The sequence below is a fragment of the Cavia porcellus genome, unplaced genomic scaffold, assembly GCF_034190915.1.
Source record: "Cavia porcellus strain 051 isolate PalLab524CR breed Dunkin Hartley unplaced genomic scaffold, mCavPor4.1 scaffold_5, whole genome shotgun sequence".
Taxonomy (NCBI): Eukaryota; Metazoa; Chordata; class Mammalia; order Rodentia; family Caviidae; genus Cavia; species Cavia porcellus.
Genome location: NW_026947488.1, coordinates 61,181,113 through 61,200,184, shown reverse-complemented (window position 1 = coordinate 61,200,184; position 19,072 = coordinate 61,181,113). Strand labels below are relative to the sequence as shown.

At 39.0% G+C, this 19,072-nt stretch overlaps 1 protein-coding gene across 3 annotated transcripts in view; it reads right to left on the bottom strand.

The window, feature by feature from the left end:
* Ppp2r3a (protein phosphatase 2 regulatory subunit B''alpha) overlaps positions 1–10,753 on the bottom strand; it is a 161,984-nt gene extending 151,231 nt beyond the window's left edge. For 2 of the 3 annotated variants that reach the window (XM_063249039.1, XM_063249041.1), the window contains exons 1-2: positions 10,585–10,753; positions 5,432–5,543 (exon numbers count right to left, since the gene is read on the bottom strand). The gene's annotated coding sequence lies outside the window, so the exon portion shown is untranslated. The remainder of the gene's footprint in view (positions 1–5,431; positions 5,544–10,584) is intronic. The other variant, XM_063249040.1, reaches the window with a different exon arrangement.
* Between the last annotated feature and the right edge of the window lie 8,319 nt (positions 10,754–19,072).

Sequence of the window (19,072 nt, the reverse complement as noted above, 5' to 3'; positions counted from 1 at the left end):
TTAAGAAACGTTCATCTATATGAAGTCTCTGAATTTGTTATTTGGAGAGGCTGTCACTTAGTACGGTTTTCCTTTTTCTTTAGGGGCTAGGGCATTTCACAGTAGAATCAACACACACTGTCCACTATGTGGGATCCACATCTACCTTTAATGTTTGAATCCCTATCTGCTAGCTCTAAGTGGACCTTCACTCACAGAGGACAGTTGACCATGGGAAACGGGCCTCAGTCAGGTCTGTCAGAACACTGAGATAGCCAACAGTAGCAAGTTAAGAGAAATCAAAAACGCTAACACTTGAATCACCTTGATTGAAGAAAAGACTCGGCATGGTAGGAAACTGCTATTACTGAGACAGAATGGGATAGGGTATGATAAGAGTGAGTTTTGGGAAGGAAGATTAGGAGTTTAGTTTTGAGATATGTTAGATATTCAGGTGGAGATGTCAAGTAGGCACTCTTGTATACAAGTCTGTATACAAGTATACAGTATACAAGTATATACTGTATACTCTAAGTATACAGACTTAAGAGTGCATTCTAACTTGGAGATAAAACTTTGGTAGTTGTTAACGTGAAGTTGTTGGTTTACAGATTTTATTTAAAATCAAGAGACCAGATGAAATACTTAGGAAATAAGATCAATAAGGAAGAATGGAGGTTTGAGATTAGGTTCCAACTTTTAGTAGTTAGGAAGAAGATGAGGAACTAGCAAAAAGATTGAGAAAGAATTTTTAATAGGTGAAAGGAAACCCAGAGGATGCAGCAGTGCCCTGGAAGCCAAGAGGAATAAGTATTTGAATGAGGAATAATCAGCAATATAAAATGCTGCCTAAGGGTCAAAGAACTGGAAGACTGAGAAATGATTCACTAGAGTTAGCAACATGAAGGCCAGTGTTAAATCTGAAAGGAGTGCTTCAGTGGGGTAGGGTAAACGGGCTGAATTAGTATGGAATCAAGGCCTCATTAGTGTGTAAAGAAATTGGACACAGTGTGTTATATAATTGTAAGAGGAAAAAAAGATTTAGAGGGGAAATGAAGAACCAAAAGATTCTTAGTATACAATAGCCTAAATTTTTACCTCAAAGTATGCTGTCTCCAGTGCAATGCATCACATACACAGATAAGGGTTAAGTCATTAGCCACTGAATTAGAAATCAGTCTTCTATAAGTTTAATAAGTTATGGAGGAAAATGTGAGGATTCTTGGTTCAGAAAGGAGAAACTATCCTTTCTTTGTCTGCTATAATTCTGAACTCTTTAGGACTGCTACATACCTAAAACAGAGTATCCTTAAATTTCAGAGGAGCAGCAATAGAATTTGAAAACATGATCTACAAGAATATACTTTTAATCCTAGATAGGTATAATCTCTCCAATTACCTCTTTCATCTGGGACCCTGATTAATCTTAAAAATTCACATGCAAAAAAATGAAGATAGATTCTATTTACAAAAAAATTCAAGATGGTTTGAAGAGTTACCTGTAGGAATTAAAACTACATACTCTTAGAAGAACACAGAGAAAATGGATATTACCTCGATTTAATAATGGATTCTTACATATGACACTCAAAACATAAGCAATAACAACAAAAAATTAGAAATAAAAAAACTGTGCACAATATCAAGAAAGTAAAAAAGCAGCTCATAGGAGAAAGTATTTGCAAATCACACATGTGATAAAAAATATATACAATCAACTCTTAAAACTTAACAACAGAAAGACATGGTATCTTCCCTGAAGAGTTAAAGATATACTACAGAGACACATGCATACGTATGTTTATAGCAGCACAGTTCAGCTAAATTCTGGAAGTGGCCTATATTTCCATTATAAATAAATGGAGAAAGAAAATGTAGTATTTATACACAATGGTATACTTCTCTGGCATAAAAAAGATAAATAAGTCATTTGTAGGAAAGTGGATGCACGTTGAGACCATAACGTTAAGTGAAATAAACTAGACACATAAGCTCAAATACTGCATGGTTCCTCTTATATGAGAAACCCCAAAAAACCAAACAAAAGAGATAGATCTTTTTCAGATGGGAAGGGGATCAAGAGACAGAGGTGGGGAAAGAAAGGAGTAAGAAAAGGATGAGAAAAAGAATTGAGATGTGTTACATACACATACTAACTCCTTACAAGGAATATAATAATTATGTAATGCAAACATACTAATAAAAATTAAAACAAAAATGAATATGACAGTTAAGTTTGATTGTGTTAAGCAGATTGGCTTGGGAACCACTGAGAAGACTGGTGGTGTGTCTGGGCGGTCATGAAGTGTGATTTTCACTACTCTATCTCATCCCTGTCCCCTTCCTCTCTGACACTGTCCTTCTGCTCTGCTTCCTAGCCACCGTGAATTAAGCATGACTACTCTGCCACACCCTTCTGCGATAGTATTTCTGCCTTAGAGCTAGCCAACCACAGACTCAATCTCCTGAAAGTGTGAGCAAAATTAAACGTCTCCTCCTGTAAGTTGTGGGTATTAGGTATCATGTTCCAGCAAATGGGAAAGCTGATTAATACAACAGGCAATGGACTGAAATAGACATTTCTCTAAAGAAGATACTAAAATGACTGACAAACACATGAAAATATGCTCAACATTATTAAGTTATTAGAGAAATAAAAATTAGAACCACAATGGAATGCTACTTCATTCCCACTAGGCTATATGGCCAAACCAAAAATCCAGAAAATAAAGAGCTGGTGAGGATGTGGAGAAACTAGAATTCTTAAATACTGCTAGCAGAAATGTAAAATGGTACAGTTGCTATTGAAAAAGTTTGGTGATTCCTCAAAAACTTAAACACAGAATTACCATATGACCGTGCACTTCTACTTCTAGTTTTATACACAAAATAACTGAGAACAAGTATTTAAGCAAAAACCTATGCACAAATACTCTTAGCAAAAAGGTACATATAACCCAAATGTCCATCAACTGAGAATAAACAAAATGTGGCACTTACCCACACACAGGAATACTATTCAAAGGAATGAAGTACTGATACATGCTACAAAATGAATGCACCTAGTAAACATTATGCAGAATGAAAGAAGCCTGAGTCAAAAAGGTTATACACATTATACGACTGTTTACAAGATATGTTTAGCAAAGGCAATTCCATAGAGATAGAAAGCAAACTGGTGGTTTCCAGCGGGTAGGGGAAAAAAGAGTGACTGTGTAAATGGTGTAGGGTTTTCATGGGGGGAGTGATAAAAATGTCCAAGGAGTAGGCAATGGGGATGACTGTAAAACACTGTGAATATATTGAAAGTCACTGGTCAAAATGACTTTTAATTTCATCTGAAATAAAAAATAAGAGAAAAAGAAGAAAAACAAGTCACACAGCTCTCACTCAATAAACCTATGTCTTGCATCCAAGAACTTACTTCAAACCCTCCGCCCAGTCATTCTGTCTCCATAAACCAAAGGAACTGTGAAGCACTGGCAATGGACTTTTCTCTTCATCTACTGTGAGGAGCCGCTGAGCCTCTATTGAGCTAGAGGTCAGCAAACTCTTTGGGACTAAAACAAAGCCAGTCCCAAAACACAGAATGCCACAGGCAGACTATGTAAACAGGCTGACTTCTAGCTTAGTTACATGTCAACAGGTGTCTGGCCTTGGTGCTCTTTCCTGTTACTACAGCACACATAGCTCTAAAAATGTTTTGCTTTTCACGGTCTCGGAAAAACACTAAAACCTGGCTCTTCTGATCCCATCATGTGCTTTCCCCTTTTCTTTATGCTAATGATGCTGGGGTTGGGACATTGTCATTGCTTCTCCATCAGAGGGCTATGTCCCACCCAGTCCCAGCTTTTCTTTTATTATGTGTCTTGTCTTTTCTTAAGCTCCTGTTGGCCCGTCTCAGGACCCCGCTGGTTGTGCAGGATGCAGCAATCTACCAACACTCTGGGACAGTATCTAACCACAGTACCTATGATAACAGAATTTCCACTGCTGCCTAAGCACATAGAAGCTTCCAAACAAAAACTTTTTCTTATAATGGGTTGCATCTTAGACTACAAACCATCTTGGTGCAGGGTCTGCTACTCATGTCACAAAGTCATCTTTTATATAGAAGTTAATCAGCATCCACCTAACCAATAAACCAATGACAGCTGTGACTGCTAGTCCCTCACAAGATACTCTTGTATCCTGCAAAAAAGTATACTAATAGGGTTTACGTTTTCAACAAACATCATTCTCCATTAGCATTGTAACTCTGTGTTTTTTTTTTTTTTAGCTCTGCTGGTAGACCACAACTCTTAGAAACATGAAATATAAAACTGACCATTAAAGCTTCTTCTTTGACGTTACCAATGAGGCAGCAGTGGCTCTGAGACAAACATGTTATGGCTGTTGATATGATAGCCTATTCTAGATAACTACTCTTTGAGTCTTTATGGTAACAAAATTTTTTAACCTCCTAGGAACCAAAGTTTGTTCAATGCTCTCTTCTCTCTGAGCTTAATGAGGGTCTACGCTTTCAATTTATATCCATACTCTTCAAAGATTTCAAAGTATGAGAAATGTTTCATGCATATAACTAGAAAAATAAAACTATAATATCAAGTTAATGAAAGAAACATGGCTGCAAAAACTCTCCTGGGAATCTAACAGTTAGACACACATTCTCTAATACAGCCAAGTGCTCCATTTCAACATGCCAACAATCTGGTCTTTGTTCATCAGTTCAATGGAAGGATGATGTCAGGGTGACTAGAGCCCAGAGCACTATTGGTCTTTAGGATCTCTATGGCTTTCCAGATAAGCAAGAGACTTAGAATCTAATCACTAATATTTGAGTCTGCCTTTCAGAAGTCTTGAGGGTCCTAGAAAAATATTTCCGCAGTAAAAAGCAAAAAATTTCCAAAACAAATACAAGCAATACCCTTCTAATATGGAGTAAAGGGGTAATCAGGCACCACTGCACTACTACCTTGAAAAGTCAAAAGCATTCAGGTAACTAACAGACTGAGCATCTACCATATAAACCTAAAAGACACCAATCTCTCCCTTACCATTCTACCTTTATGGGCAAACTTCCCAAAAACTTTTGAACTGGGAGGGCAGGGTATAGCTCCATGGCAGAGCACTTATTTAGCATGTGGGAGGCCCCATGTTCAATCCCCTGCTCCAGACAAAGGGAAGGAAGATTTTTCAAACATTCCCTATTCCCAGTTCCTTATACACAAGAAATGAGATGAGAAAAGATTGAAGAATCTTATGCTCACTTTAATCTGGTTTCTCCCTCTTCCAATTTAGAGTAGTTCTTGCTGAGATTGAAGATCACATTTTGCTAAATTCAACAGATTATTTTTAATCTATGTCTTTACAAGATGACTCTTTTCTTTCAGAAGTACTCTCTTTCCTTACTTTTTATGTCACATTTTAAATTAGAATTAGATTCAAGTACCTCATCCCCTTCCTGGGTAGCTTCTTCCTAACAAACCAGGTCCAAGTCCTCTTTTGCTTTTTCTGTTCAATTTTTGTCAGTGGTTCTCACTCCCATTGCTCAGCAGAATCACCTGAGGAATGTTTAAAAATCCAAGACTGTAATTCAGGCCAAGGAAATAAAAATACAACTTTTCTTAGATGGACTACAGTATTCATATTTTTCAATTATTCAGTGACTACAATGTGTAACCAAAATCATTATCCTATAGTCTCCCTTCAGTCACACATTCAAAAGACTATGTAATCAAAGTAGTACATGAGCAAAACAGGCCAGGTATATCTTAGAGAGTGGTAGGCTCTGTGAGGATCCAGAAAACAGCTACAGAAAGATCAGCTGTGACTTGGCTTTAATTGCTGCCATATGGAAAGCCAGCATAGTCATTCCATCATATGTTCTCATTTTTACAATGAGGCCCCAAATCTTGATTTTCATGGGAAATCTTTAGATTTTAAAATATTGGCAAATAATTAAGCAATAAAACCACCGTATGTGAAAAATGAAATACATCTGTGAGCCAGGTTCTGTGGTTAGCAACTTCTGTCCTTGGTAATTTCATCTACACCCTTTGATTTATGCCTAAAATTTGTGGTTCCAGTTCTGCTCTTTGTGAAATCTGTACTTGAAAATATCAGCATCTCAATGTGAACAGTGATTTAAACCTACCTCAAAACTAACCTTATCATGTTCTCTATTTCAGGCAACAATTCTATCTTTCACCTGGTAGGGTAAGCTAGAACTTTGGTATTTATCCTATGAACTTATTTCTCTTCTTTAGTCCTTATATGACATCAACCACCAAATCCTATCAACTATGTCTCATAAATATACCATATTTCCCAGAAAAAAAAAACCTAACCAGAAAATAAGCTCTAGTAGGATTTTTCAGGATGCCTATAATATTAGCCCTATCCCCAAAACAAGAACTGGTTAAGACTAATCAGATGGATGCATTCAATGCAACACAGGATGGACATACTGAGTTATAAAATAATATTAATATATAAATAATATTACTTCTTAATACTTAAGCTAAATGATATTATGAATTACAATTATTTGTAAATATCCAATCAGGTGCCACTGGATAAGAGGTAAATGCCTATGTAAACAGATGAATTTGAGACTTCCTGCCAAATAACCAACCAGAGTATAAATGCAATGCACGAGTAACATGTGCACTTGACAACAAATAGATGTGGTGGTGTATAATACAAATCTTCAGAAATCAGTATATTGTGTGTATTGTAACAATGCACTCTGAGCAGGCTACAGGGACAAGAACTAATCATTTAGGGAAAGCTCTACTGTTTGACATAAGAGTTTGGAGCCAAGCCTTGGCTATGAAGTGACCTCAAGGCCAGCCTGAATGGCATAGTGAGACCTTATCTAAAAAAGACAGGAAAACAAAACAAACAAAAAAAAAAGAGTTTGGGGGCAATGGTTCTATAGGAAATTCAATCACAAGAAATGCAGGCCAGAACCTGGGGCTTGAAGACCTATGACAGGCAGTCTAGAATATGACAGTACTGTACTTGAATAAATGTAAATTTTGGTACATTAATATATATTTTTGTGCATGAACACATGAATGTAATTGTTGCACATGAATAAAGGGAAATTATAAATGAAAAAATAAGACATCCCTAAAAATAAGCCCCAGTGTGTCTTGTGGAGCAAAAGTTAATATAAGACCTAGACTTATTTTCAGGGAAATACAGCATCTGGTGTATACACATATTTCTCTGTGCTGCTGTACACTGTATACACTGTACTGCTACCATCATGATCTTAGTACCATCTTTTCTCTCCTAACTACCCATAATAACCTTAAATAGGCTCAGCTGCCTCCCACACTGTCTTGTTTCCCTCTATTTTCTAAACCATTGTCTCCCACATGATCAAAATCTTTTAGAAACATGTTTTTGCAAATACATATACGTATAGTATATAAAAATACCTATGCAAATATGTATATTTATATGTATTTGACACAACAGTTACACTTCCAGCAATTTATCTTGCAAACATACTCACATGCATGTAAAATGGTGTATCTGTAATACTGTTTATAATAAATGGAATAATCTAAATGTATATCACTAGGGAAGTAGTTAAATAATCTGTGAGATACCCATACAGTGAAATACTATACAGTCATTTTAAAATAGTAGGGAAGCTATCAAAATGGAAAAAGTCCCAAGATTAAGAGAACCATATACAGTATGCAATCATCTGTATAAACAAGAACAAAGAACACGTATTTGCTTGAATGTCCATAACAAGTATACTGATAAACAGAACTAGTATCAGTGACTACCCCTGTTGAAGGAATGGGGAAAATGGTGGCTAGTAAGCGTAGAGACTGCACAGAAAACAGTCTGATTAACGTATGGAGGAGGGCTTAGGCACCTATACTGTTCTAAGTTCCTCCACTGATTCTGATGAGCAGGTTGCACTGAGAATCACTGACAGTGGACACTCTCTGCCTACTTTTCCAGCTTCATTTTGCATCATCCTGCTCCCAACATACTCCATGCTCCAGCCACTGCGGCTTCTCCGTTCCCAGAAGAGGCTGTTCCTTTCTTTTTAAGGAGCTTCATGCGTGTTCCTTTTGTCTGGAATATTGTCTCCCTAAGCTTCACACAATAAGGCTCCCATTTATCCTTCAGAATTCACCTAAAAGGTCACTTCCCCAAGGAAATTATCCCTAATTTCCAAATAGATCAAGATCCCTGTTTTACGTATTCAAAGCAACCTTTGCCTCTCTTCCTGCATTAACTTACAATCATGTATACATACATCTGTCACTCCCTTTAGACTACACAGTGCAGGAGCACAAAACACATCACTATTTTTACTAATGTCTTCCTAGATTTAACCTAGAGACCAGTGGCAAAGTAGGACTTCAGATGTTTGCAAATGACTGTTCTTGCCCTCAAATTTAAGTAAAAAGAAATCAACATGTAAGCAAATGGAGACAATATAATGTCATTGTGAAAACAGCAGTTTACAATGATGATTATCAACTGGGAATGACTTTGTTTCCGTCTGAGGACATCTGACAATGTCTGGAGGATTTCAGAAGATCACAACTGTATAAAGTGCTCCTAGTGTCCAGTAAGTAGTGGTCGGGCATGCTGCTAAATATCCTATACTGCACAAACAGTCTTCCACAAAGAAGAATGTCCAATAGTCCCACGGTTGAGAAACTTTGATTTAGAGAATGGTAATATTCAAAAGGGTGATTAATTCTACTCCCAGTACTTGTGGGTTGTTGTTGTTTTTGTTTTGGGGTACCAGGTGCGGATGTCAAGAAAAGGCTCAGAGAGGAAGTAAAGTTTCAGTTGCACCTTGACAGGTGGCAGGACCGAGAATAGTAAGTACTATGTCAGAAACGAGTCTCTTAAAAGTGTAAAAGCAGTGTTATGGTTTGAACAAGAACTCCTTCAAATACCTTATACTCCAAAATTACCCATCTTCTTTATTCCTCTCTTACTTAAAACATCATTCTATCAAAATAGCTGGTTTCAGCTAAGGGTTAAAGTCAAATTAATGCACAGAGATAAAAGCTCTAGAACGTTAAGCTTCATTTTAAAACATGCAAATACTCATTCATTAGCTGCTTAATATTCAGGTTGATAATGGATAAAACTTTTTTTCCCTGCCAGAATAGCCCTAGTAAAGACTTCTCTAAAGCCTTTTATTAAAACAAACAAACAAATGTTTTGTTTTTCTGTCCTTGACTTCTGAACTCACCGATTATATAAAAGATCCAACTTTTTTTTCTTTTGCACAAGTATCTAGTGGTATGTAAGTTCTTCTTGCAGAAATGATAGGACAGCTGTTTATATTCAGTAACTTTAAATAAATTGCGTGTCAAATTAGGTGTCAAGTATAGTGTTTTTAAAAGGCTTTCAGTATAACTCATGAAGGCTTCTGAGAGAAACTGAGTTACTTTTCAATCATATCACCAAGAAAAAAAGCTCAGTGTTTTAATACAAGACAAGCTTAACTGCCTGCTGAGCTGAGCGCCCACGTTCTGCCCTAGTATGGCAATTCTTAGGGTCTGGCGCTGGGTGCTCTGTTTACAAGAAACTGAGGCCTGACACTAAGGAAGAACAAAGAAAAATGCCTGGCACCAAAGGTACGGAGGATGTTTTGTACTAAGTGAAGATTTGAGGAGAAATACATCCTCAGAATTTGAAAGGCAATATAAATTACTCTTTTCTGCTTACATGTTAAGAATTTATTTTGGGTTTTCAGGCCATTTCCTAATAAGAAAATACCTTATAATTTACAAACAGTAATTCGTTTCCCCTTATATTTGCTGACCATTCAGCGCGATAAAATTTCCTTGCGTTTTATCAGAGTGAGACAAATGGAAATAATGTGAGCACAGCAGACAGAGAGTTCAGGAAGCAACCTCAACTCCAGGCGCGGCCAGCTGGTTTCCATCGAGAGTCCCCAGGAGAACGCCCCTCCGAGTTGAGGCCGGGCAGGCGCGGCAGCCAGACCCCCGCCCGGGGCGCTGGAGCGCCGGGCAGCAGCGCTGTCCGCCCGGCCTCCGTTACCTTTGTCTCAGGTACCCCGCTCCCAGGCGCTCTGAGATCCCGCCCGCCGCCCCGAGCTGGTGACACATCCTTCTTTGGCCAACTCGGGCCAAGGCTGGGCAAGGGGGCGGGGAACGAAAATAAAGCCTCAGCGCCTAAAGACGTGACTCTCAGTTCTTCCAGGACGTTGGCATTTGCTTCTCTGCCAACCTTTCCTCTTAACAAGTTCCCGAGGTCTGTGCAGGGAAACTGGCCCAGGAGCCTCAAGCAGTGGGAGGTGCCGGGCGCCCGGCCTCGTCCTCGTCCTCAGCGGGCGCCGGGGGGGGGGGCGGCATTTTCCGCACCCTTGGGCCCGGGACCCGGCAGGCGTGCGGAGGCGGCTGCCTTGCCCAGAGTCCCGGCTTCCCCAGCCCGGCCAGCTCCGTGGCCCCTCAGGCCAGGCCAGTTCCCGCCCCCGGCCCGCCCCGGCCTCCGCGCACCGCCCCCGGCTTCGCCATCCCTTCGGGCCGGGGTAAAGGCGCTAGGGGGCTGCAGGCCGCACGCTGGGCGTCCCGCGCCTACCTCAGTTACTGCGGCTCCTCCTCCGGGGGCTGCCTCACTTCGAGGGCCACAAGCACTGCCAGGGCCCCCCGCGGCGCGAGGTCTCGGCGGCAAAAGCAGCGCCGGAGGAGCCGAGGTCCGAGCGAGCCCCGCCCGCTGACTTCTCGACCCCACCCTCCACGGCGGGTTTGGCGCCCCGCCCCGCCCGCGCCACAGTCCCGCCCCTCCCCGCCCAAGGCCCCGCCCCCTCTCCAGGCCCCGCCCCCGCCGGCCTAGCTGGAAGGGGTCCGCCAGGGGCTCAGCGAGAGCCGCAGGGCCGCAGTCCTAGCGCTGTCTCCCAGGGCTGGCCCGCAGGTAGGCGAGTCCTAAAGGTTCCTGCTGTTTGACGAAGGCGAGTTCATTGCTCGAATTTGTTTTTACTATTAATTGTTTTTCTGCGCTCTTCGAAGGCCCTGTGGCCCCTTTGAGGGCCGGCGGGGCGCTGCCCGGACCCTCGGGCGGCCGCACCTGCGCCTCTCTGCGACCGGCCAGAGAGGCGCTGTGCAGTTTTGAAAGAAGAAATTTTAAAAATACTCATCGTTAACGAGTACCCCAGTACGGAAAGGTATATAAAACCGTTGCCCAGCTGACTTACTCACTCATCTTGTAACCACTCTCCAAATTTCACACCAGTAAAATGGGCCTAAAACAGAATCTCACTGCTGCAGCAAGTAGAAACACCAGACTGACACCCAGAACTTGGATGCAGATTTATTTACGTCCACAGGCACTGGTCGGGATCATTCCTAAAATATCAGAACCTGATCTCTGGTGGTCTAGGGATTATATGAGATAAGCGAGAAGCACGGAGGTAAATGGATTCAACTGGGATTGCTTTATACAATGTGCATCACAGTGACCAGCAGTTTCTAAGAGACAAGCAACAGGAACTGGAACAGGAACTATTACCTGGGCAACAAAGAAGCTGAAGTATACTGTCTCGGAGGCAGGGCATTTTCTGTTACATCACTAATAAATAGGAAGGTGTAGCCAGAGAGGGCTTCCCCAAATTGCCCGCTTTGTAAGTGTCTCACAGAGTCAAGGCCTACCTGCCCACAATCCTGCCCTCTCCAATAATACATTTGTGAAAGGGAAATCAGTTTAGTAACTCCCAACACAGTGTATTTTGTAAATTTTTTAATTAAAAAGATAAATTAATAAATATATAAGCATAGAAATGTCAATCGGGAGATTGAATAGCATGAGTAAGGCGCAATTAGAGGTTAAGTGATGACAGGTACATTACAGGTGTATCCAAGGATTAGGTGGACTCTGAGGACACATGGTATGATAAAAAAAAATACGGCGAGTGCTAAAATTTTCAAAAATTTATTACATTAAAAGACACATGGCCATGAATCCCCCTCAAAATACTCTCTTTTCAAGCCCCTCTATCCTATTACTCTTGTCACTTTCCAAAGCTGTCCCGGAAGTCCTCTTTCACAAGCACGTGTGCTTTTGTGGCTGCCTCAGTGTCCTGAACAGATTCAAAACGTTTAACTTTCACTGCCATTTTGACTTTGAGGAAGAGCTAGCAGTCAGACAGTGCCAGATACTGTGAATAAGAGGATGGGAACACACTGGGATGTTTTTGAGAGCCTACTTTTCTATTGGATGACACTCAGCAGCGGCGTTCATCATGTTTTTTAAAATCATACCTCATAAACACGCTCATGAAAGAGGACTTTCAGAACTGCTTAAGAAAGCGGCAAGAAGGATGGGATAAGCCTATTTGAAGTCAGGATTTTGTGTTTTAGAGAAGGTCTTGCTACGTAGTTCAGGTTTGACTACATGAACTCACTATGTGACACAGGCTGGCTTTTAATTTCTAGTGATCCTCTTATCTCAACCTCCTGAGTGCTAAGATTACAGGTTGTATCTTTATGCTTCCAAACTGTGTTGTGGTCACATTATTTCTATCCTTCCTATTCTGGTAAAGCCCAAGGCAAAGTGAGGGTATTTTGAGGGGGATTAGGCAATGTGTCTTTTACTATAATACATTTTAAAAATTTAAACACTCACCATAAGTAAAATTATTGAAAACAAAGTCATAGGCAAGGACTTTCTGAATAAACTCCAGTGACACAAGAAATAATGTGAAGGATCAACAAACGGGATCATATCAAATTAAAAAGCTTTTGTACAGAAAAGGAAACAACCAACAGAGTGGAGAGGCAACCTATAGAAAGAGGTAATTTTTTTCCAGCTCTTCCTTGGACAAAGGACTAACATCTGGAATATGTAAAGAATTGAAAAAAATTAACCCCTCAAAATAAAAAGACCTAATAAAAATGGGCAACTGAAGTGAACAGATATTTTTCAGATAAAGTATAAGTGTCAACAAATAGATGAAAAAGTGTTCAAAATCAATGGGCTTTAGGGAAATGAAAATTAAAACACTACATTATCACCTTGCTCCAGAAAGAATGATTATTATCATGAAATCAAATAATAAGTGTTGTTGAGAAAGTGGAGAAAAAGGAACTCTTATCCTTTTTTGGTGGGAATACAAACTAGTACAACACTATGGAAATCAGTGTGGAGATTCCTAAAAAACTAAAAAAAAAAAAAAAAAAAAAAAAAAAAATTCCATTTGACCGAGCTATGCCCCTTCTAGGTATCTTCCTGAAACAGTTAAAGCCATCATATTAGAGTGATACATACATACCCATTTTATAACAGCACAATTTATAATAGCTAAACATTGGAAATGGTCTATATGCCCCTGAACAGATGAATGAATAACGAAATGTAGTATTTATTCACAGTGAAGATAAGCTACTCTGCCATAAAGATAAACCAGAGGCATTTGTAGGTAAATGGAGATCATACTGTTGACTGAAAATAAGTCAAGCACAAAAGCTTAAACATTGCATGATTTCTCTTATATGAGAAACTCAAATCTATCTGTCTGTCTGTCTATCTATCTATCTATCTATCTATCTATCTCACATCATAGGTTCCTAGCATCTGTGCTGCCTGTATGTCTCTGCCTCCAGCACCAGGAGGTGAGGTGCAAAATAGAAGACAGATAAATATAAAGTAGAAAGAGATTTTTAAATGAATGGAGAAACAAGAGGGAAAAGAGAGAAAGAGGATGGAAATAAAGACTCAAAGGAGAAAAAGTGATGAAAATAGAGCTTTTGTGAATGGGAAGGGGACCACGAATTGGAAGGAGCAGGGAGGGAGAGGAAAGTTAGGGTATGAAGAAAAAGAGAGAGAAAAAAAGAATTAAAATGTATTTCAGACATGTACCAACTCCTCACATAACTTCAACCATTATGTACTACAAATAGATAAGAATCAAAAGTACAATAGATTAAGGAGAAAATAGTTCACCATATATTTCAGTTATACTTCATAGGTTCCTAGCATCTGTACTCCAGTACCAGGTACACACTAGGTACCATATTTTTTTGTGTACATGTACCTAAACATATACACATAAATGTATGTAGATGGTACCAGTAAAGGACACTTTATATAAAATTGCCTCGAACAGGTTTTATCTGCTGGACATTTTCAAACAAAATTTAGTTCTTCCAATAGCCAACTTGATGTGATTTGTGACATGCCTTGGAAAGAAGCAAACTATTATACTTTAATTTGCACTATTTTTCCATTCTAAAAGCCCTTTCATATGTATATGATATCTTATTTGAGAGGGAAATCCTATGAGAAAGGCAAGGTAGAATAAAGAACTTTGCAAAGGTCACAATTTATACTGATAGGAAGCTGAAGTACACAGAGAACCATAAAATAATTTCAATACTACTGACCCTGCCAAGCCAGATGCTTGGTTTGTCTTGACACTTTTATTGCCTGAATTTTTACACTAGAACTCCTTTGGTTCCTCTGCCGTACATTTGTACACAATATAACCGGAATGTGCAAAGGACATAGTTGCCTCCTGAAAGTTTGATTCAATACTCTTGTCATGAGCACCCTGGTGAACTGGGGCTGGAGAGCTATCAATTCACTACCATTCATGAGCACCCATACTAATTTTGATTTCCTCTGGATAGATACCCATTAGTGAGGATCACTGGATCAATGGTAGTTTTCTTCTTTATTTTTCGAGAAACCTCACGTGGTTTTTAACTCAATATTTAAGCCAGAAATTCTTATTTCCTTCCGCCCTCTCATTTTAACTCTGTAACACTCTCCAAATTATGTTTACTTTTCATTTAAATTGTTTCTCAAATTTGTTCCTCTCTTTTCTTCTATTACTCTAACTCTCTTCTTTATGAATCACCACCAGTCACCTGACTGGTCCCTTTACCTCTCAGCTTACCCCCTCCTCCAGAAACCCCTTAAATATACTTTCCACTGAGTGTAAAGTAGTAAATTCTGTCACATTTTAGTGATTTCTCATGAGTCGCTGAATAACTCTCCTGTATTTGGAAGATCTCTACTACTTAGGGTCCTGACTCCCCAGTGGAAGCCAGGCCTCACTTTCTCAATCTCTTTCCCAACTATGAGAGGATACATATCCTAGTCTCCATATGATGTACCACACAAGACTTTAAGAAGAGCACAATGTGTGTACTTCCTTCCTTTTTAATGCTGAATAATACTCTGTTGGATAGATGTATTACAATTTATCTGTTTACCTGCTAATGGAAATGTGGGTAGCTTCTAGTTTTTAGCTATTATAAATAAGGCTGCTACCTGTTTTACCAAACATAAGAACTTACAGGAAAATAATCAGCCTTGAAAACTAGAGCTCAGAAATTCCAGCCTCAATCAGCCTATCCTTGCCTTACCTACTATAACTATTATCTAGTTTGGTAGATTTCTATTTCTGGTTAATCCTTTGAGAGTAACCACCAAACTAGATAATAATTACAGTGGGCAAGACAAGGATAGGGTAGTTGAAAGTTGGCATTTTTGATCTCTAGTTTTCAAGGCTGATTATTTTTCAGCTAGATCTTATTTTCTGAGAAAACATGGCTATGTGTGAACATCTATGCTCATTCTTTGTAGGCACATATGCTTTCATTTCTCCCACATGTATAAATTATGGTTGTCATATGATAACTCTACATTTCAAGTGCTTGATTTTGCTTGAAAGTTAAGGAGGCTGTGTGTCTGTGTGTTTCTGTGAAAACTTGGATTGAGAGAGGCTGATCTTTTATAATTTCAGTTTTTAAATGTATCACATACATACCTCCTTTTTTAAAAAAATCTATTTTAAAGGGAGTAAAACAGAACATTAAAATGAAACAAAACAGTAATAGGACAGTAGGAAATCCACAATCGTTATTATAACACATATTGCTATTCTCTAAATAGCTGCCCATAGCACGGGCCCAGGGCCTGCAAAGTTGATCAAATAACAGAAATGCCAGGTTGCTTCCCTACTTCAGTTATTGTCATCTCAGCCTTGTCCTGCCAGGTTGCTCTTAGGGGCAGGGGCAGGGCCAGGGCCAGGGGCAGGGGCAGGGCCAGGGCCAGGGCCAGGGGCAGGGGCAGGGGCAGGGCCAGGGGCAGGGGCAGGGCCAGGGGCAGGGGCAGGGCCAGGGCCAGGGCCAGGGCCAGGGGCAGGGGCAGGGGCAGAGGCAGTTTCTTTGCTGTTTTCCCCCAGCCAACAGGGCCTGTGCTGGCATACAGGGAGGTTGCTTGGCTTCTTTGCTGCTTCTCCCGGTCTTCACGGCCTGTGCAAGGGCACAGGAAGGCTGGACAGCCTCCTTGCTGCTTCTCCCCAGCTGACAGGGCCTGGGCCAGCACACAGGGAGGCTGCCTGGCTTCCCTGCTGCTTCTGCCTGGCTGGTAGGGCTTCTGCTGGTGTACAAGGGGTGGCAGCTGCATTGTTTCCTTACTGTTTCTCCCCGGCCCACAGGGCCTGCTGGTGCAGGGTGGTGGGTAGGGGCCACATTGCCTCCTCGCTGCTTCTTCCTGGAGGCTGGCTTCACGGGGTGGTTCACGGGTGGGGGCTGGGGTGGAGGCCGCATTTGTTCCTTAGTGCATCTCGCGGGAGGCCAAAAGATCCTCCATCAGCGCTGGGGGGAAAGGGAGGGAGTCCGTGCACACATACTTTTGCACACAGAAAAAGGAAAAAAGGACTTTTTTGCTTAATATCAAACATATCGAAGGTATCTACTTTTAAATTTAAGCATCTAAACTTTAAATCTATAGTTTTATGTATAAATATAACATTCTCTTATAGTTACCTTATAAATGTGATAAATTTCCTAAATATTTGTTAACTTGATGAAATTCTTAGGTATTTCAAACTATAACCACAAATATAATGTATTTGATTTTTTAAAAGCACTTTAAGCACTTAACAAACAAGCTTACAAATCTAGTAAACCAGTATTTCTATCCCCTTCGCTCTGTTTACAAACCAAATAAGTTATAGGTTTAGTATAATCCAACTTTTAACACATCTCAGATTTAAATCCCCAATCTATCATCAATTAAATTCACTTAAACATTTCAAATTAAAATCACAAGTCTAAATTCTACATTTCAAATACCTAATCTGTCAGACAAAATCCACTCAAATTGCCAAGATGATTAAAAAATAATTTATTTTTGAACTCAACACACAAAATGTTAAGCTTTAGATTTGAGTCACTTCTTTACCCATATTCAGTGCCTGCGCAAGCTTGGCTCATAGAAACAGTCAGCTAAAGTGGGGAATCATAAATAATACTTCATACATAGTTTAACATTTTAAGTTAAAGGATTAGAACATATAAATGTACATTCATTTTCTGTACATACCCTTTCTTTGAATATGAATCTGTTCATTAGAATTCTAAGACATTTTTGATGCATAAACCATTATCATGATGTATCCTATATAATTTCCAGTTTGAATTATGTTAAAATGATGCTAACTTTAAGCCACAAAAACAATAGAAGTGTAGGCTGATTTTTAAATTTACCTTTCCTTGTAATTTCTCATAGTTGTCTCATTACCTCCTCTAATTTTTTATTTTTTGTTTTTACAGGGTTTGCGATCAAACCCAGAGTCACATGAATACTAGGCAAGTATTCTATCACTGAGGTATACGTTAAGCCTCTTAAGTTTATTTATTGATTTTGTTGAGGTGTAATAATTGTACATCTTTATGTATGATAATTCAGTACATGAATACATATGCAATGATTAAGTCAGGATAATAAGCACTTCCATCTCTTCAAACATTAATCATTTCTATGTGCTAGGAACTTTCATACTCTTCTAGTTATATTGAAATATATCATAGATTGTTGTAAATAACAATTACCCTGAAGTGCCATACAAAATCAGAATTATTGCTATTGTTCATTTTTCATTTAAGATTTTTAAAAAGCATTTTGCTATTAGCAAGATTTTTCAAAGCATTCCTTCTCATATTTGTAGAAATAATTCTTCTTTTCTATATTCGTATTTCATGAAACTGGGTCATATATAATTAAATTGGGTAATTGTAATAACAGAACTAACAGTACTCTAAGTTAGGAAACAAATTCTTAGTATCTTATGTTTAACTGGTAGGAGCAGAAAACTCTAGGATAGTAGAGAATTCTGCTGACCTTAAGTACGGATATAAGTGTCCTGAGTACCAGTGGTATGTTTTATAGGAATGAGAATGTTGGCTGATTTAGTAATAGAAATCAGTCAATGCTGGTTTAAAAGCTACTATTTTTCATGATTTAAAAATTGAGTTACAAATCTTATTCAAAAACAGCTATCCTTTTGAGTTTTGAGAAATGCTGTATTGTCAGGTAACCATACCATCACCGTCAGGAATTCATAGAATATATCTATTGCCCCTCCAAAATTCCCTGTGGTAAACCTTTATAGTCAATTCCTTCACTTCATTTCCTGATTCAGATCCTGGAAATCACTATCTCTGTATAATTCTCTGGAGACTCATCTAAGTTATATGTATCAATAGTTTGCTCCTTTTTATTGATGAATATTAATGATATGATAGTACAACAATTTACTAGAGTATTTGCCAGTTGAAGGACATCTGGATTTTTTTTTGTTCAAGTTGGGGCAGTTATCAGAAAACTATAAGAAGCATTCAAAAAACTATAAGAAGCATTCATATACCAATTTTGGTGTAAACAGATTTAAATTTTTTTTATTTTAAAGAGAATAAAACAAAACAATAAAATGAAACAAAACAAAACAGTGAGAACAATCTTGGATTTCAAAAGCAAGACAGTGAGAAATCAACAATAGCTGCTATACTACACATTATCCTCCAGATAGTTGCTCAGACTACTAGATATAGGCATGTAAAGTTAATCAAATGATAAAAGTCTTAAATTGCTTCTTTAGTTTAGTTGTCATTTCAGAATTTTCAAGTGTGTGGCTTCTAATTTCTTCTATGTCTGTCTCCTAGACTTGTTCTGGGTGAGATACAGGTATGCAAAATTAATCAAGCAGTATAAATACTAAGTTGTTTGTGGAATTTCAGACATTTCTGATGTGTGACTTGTAATTTATTTTATGTCTACATCT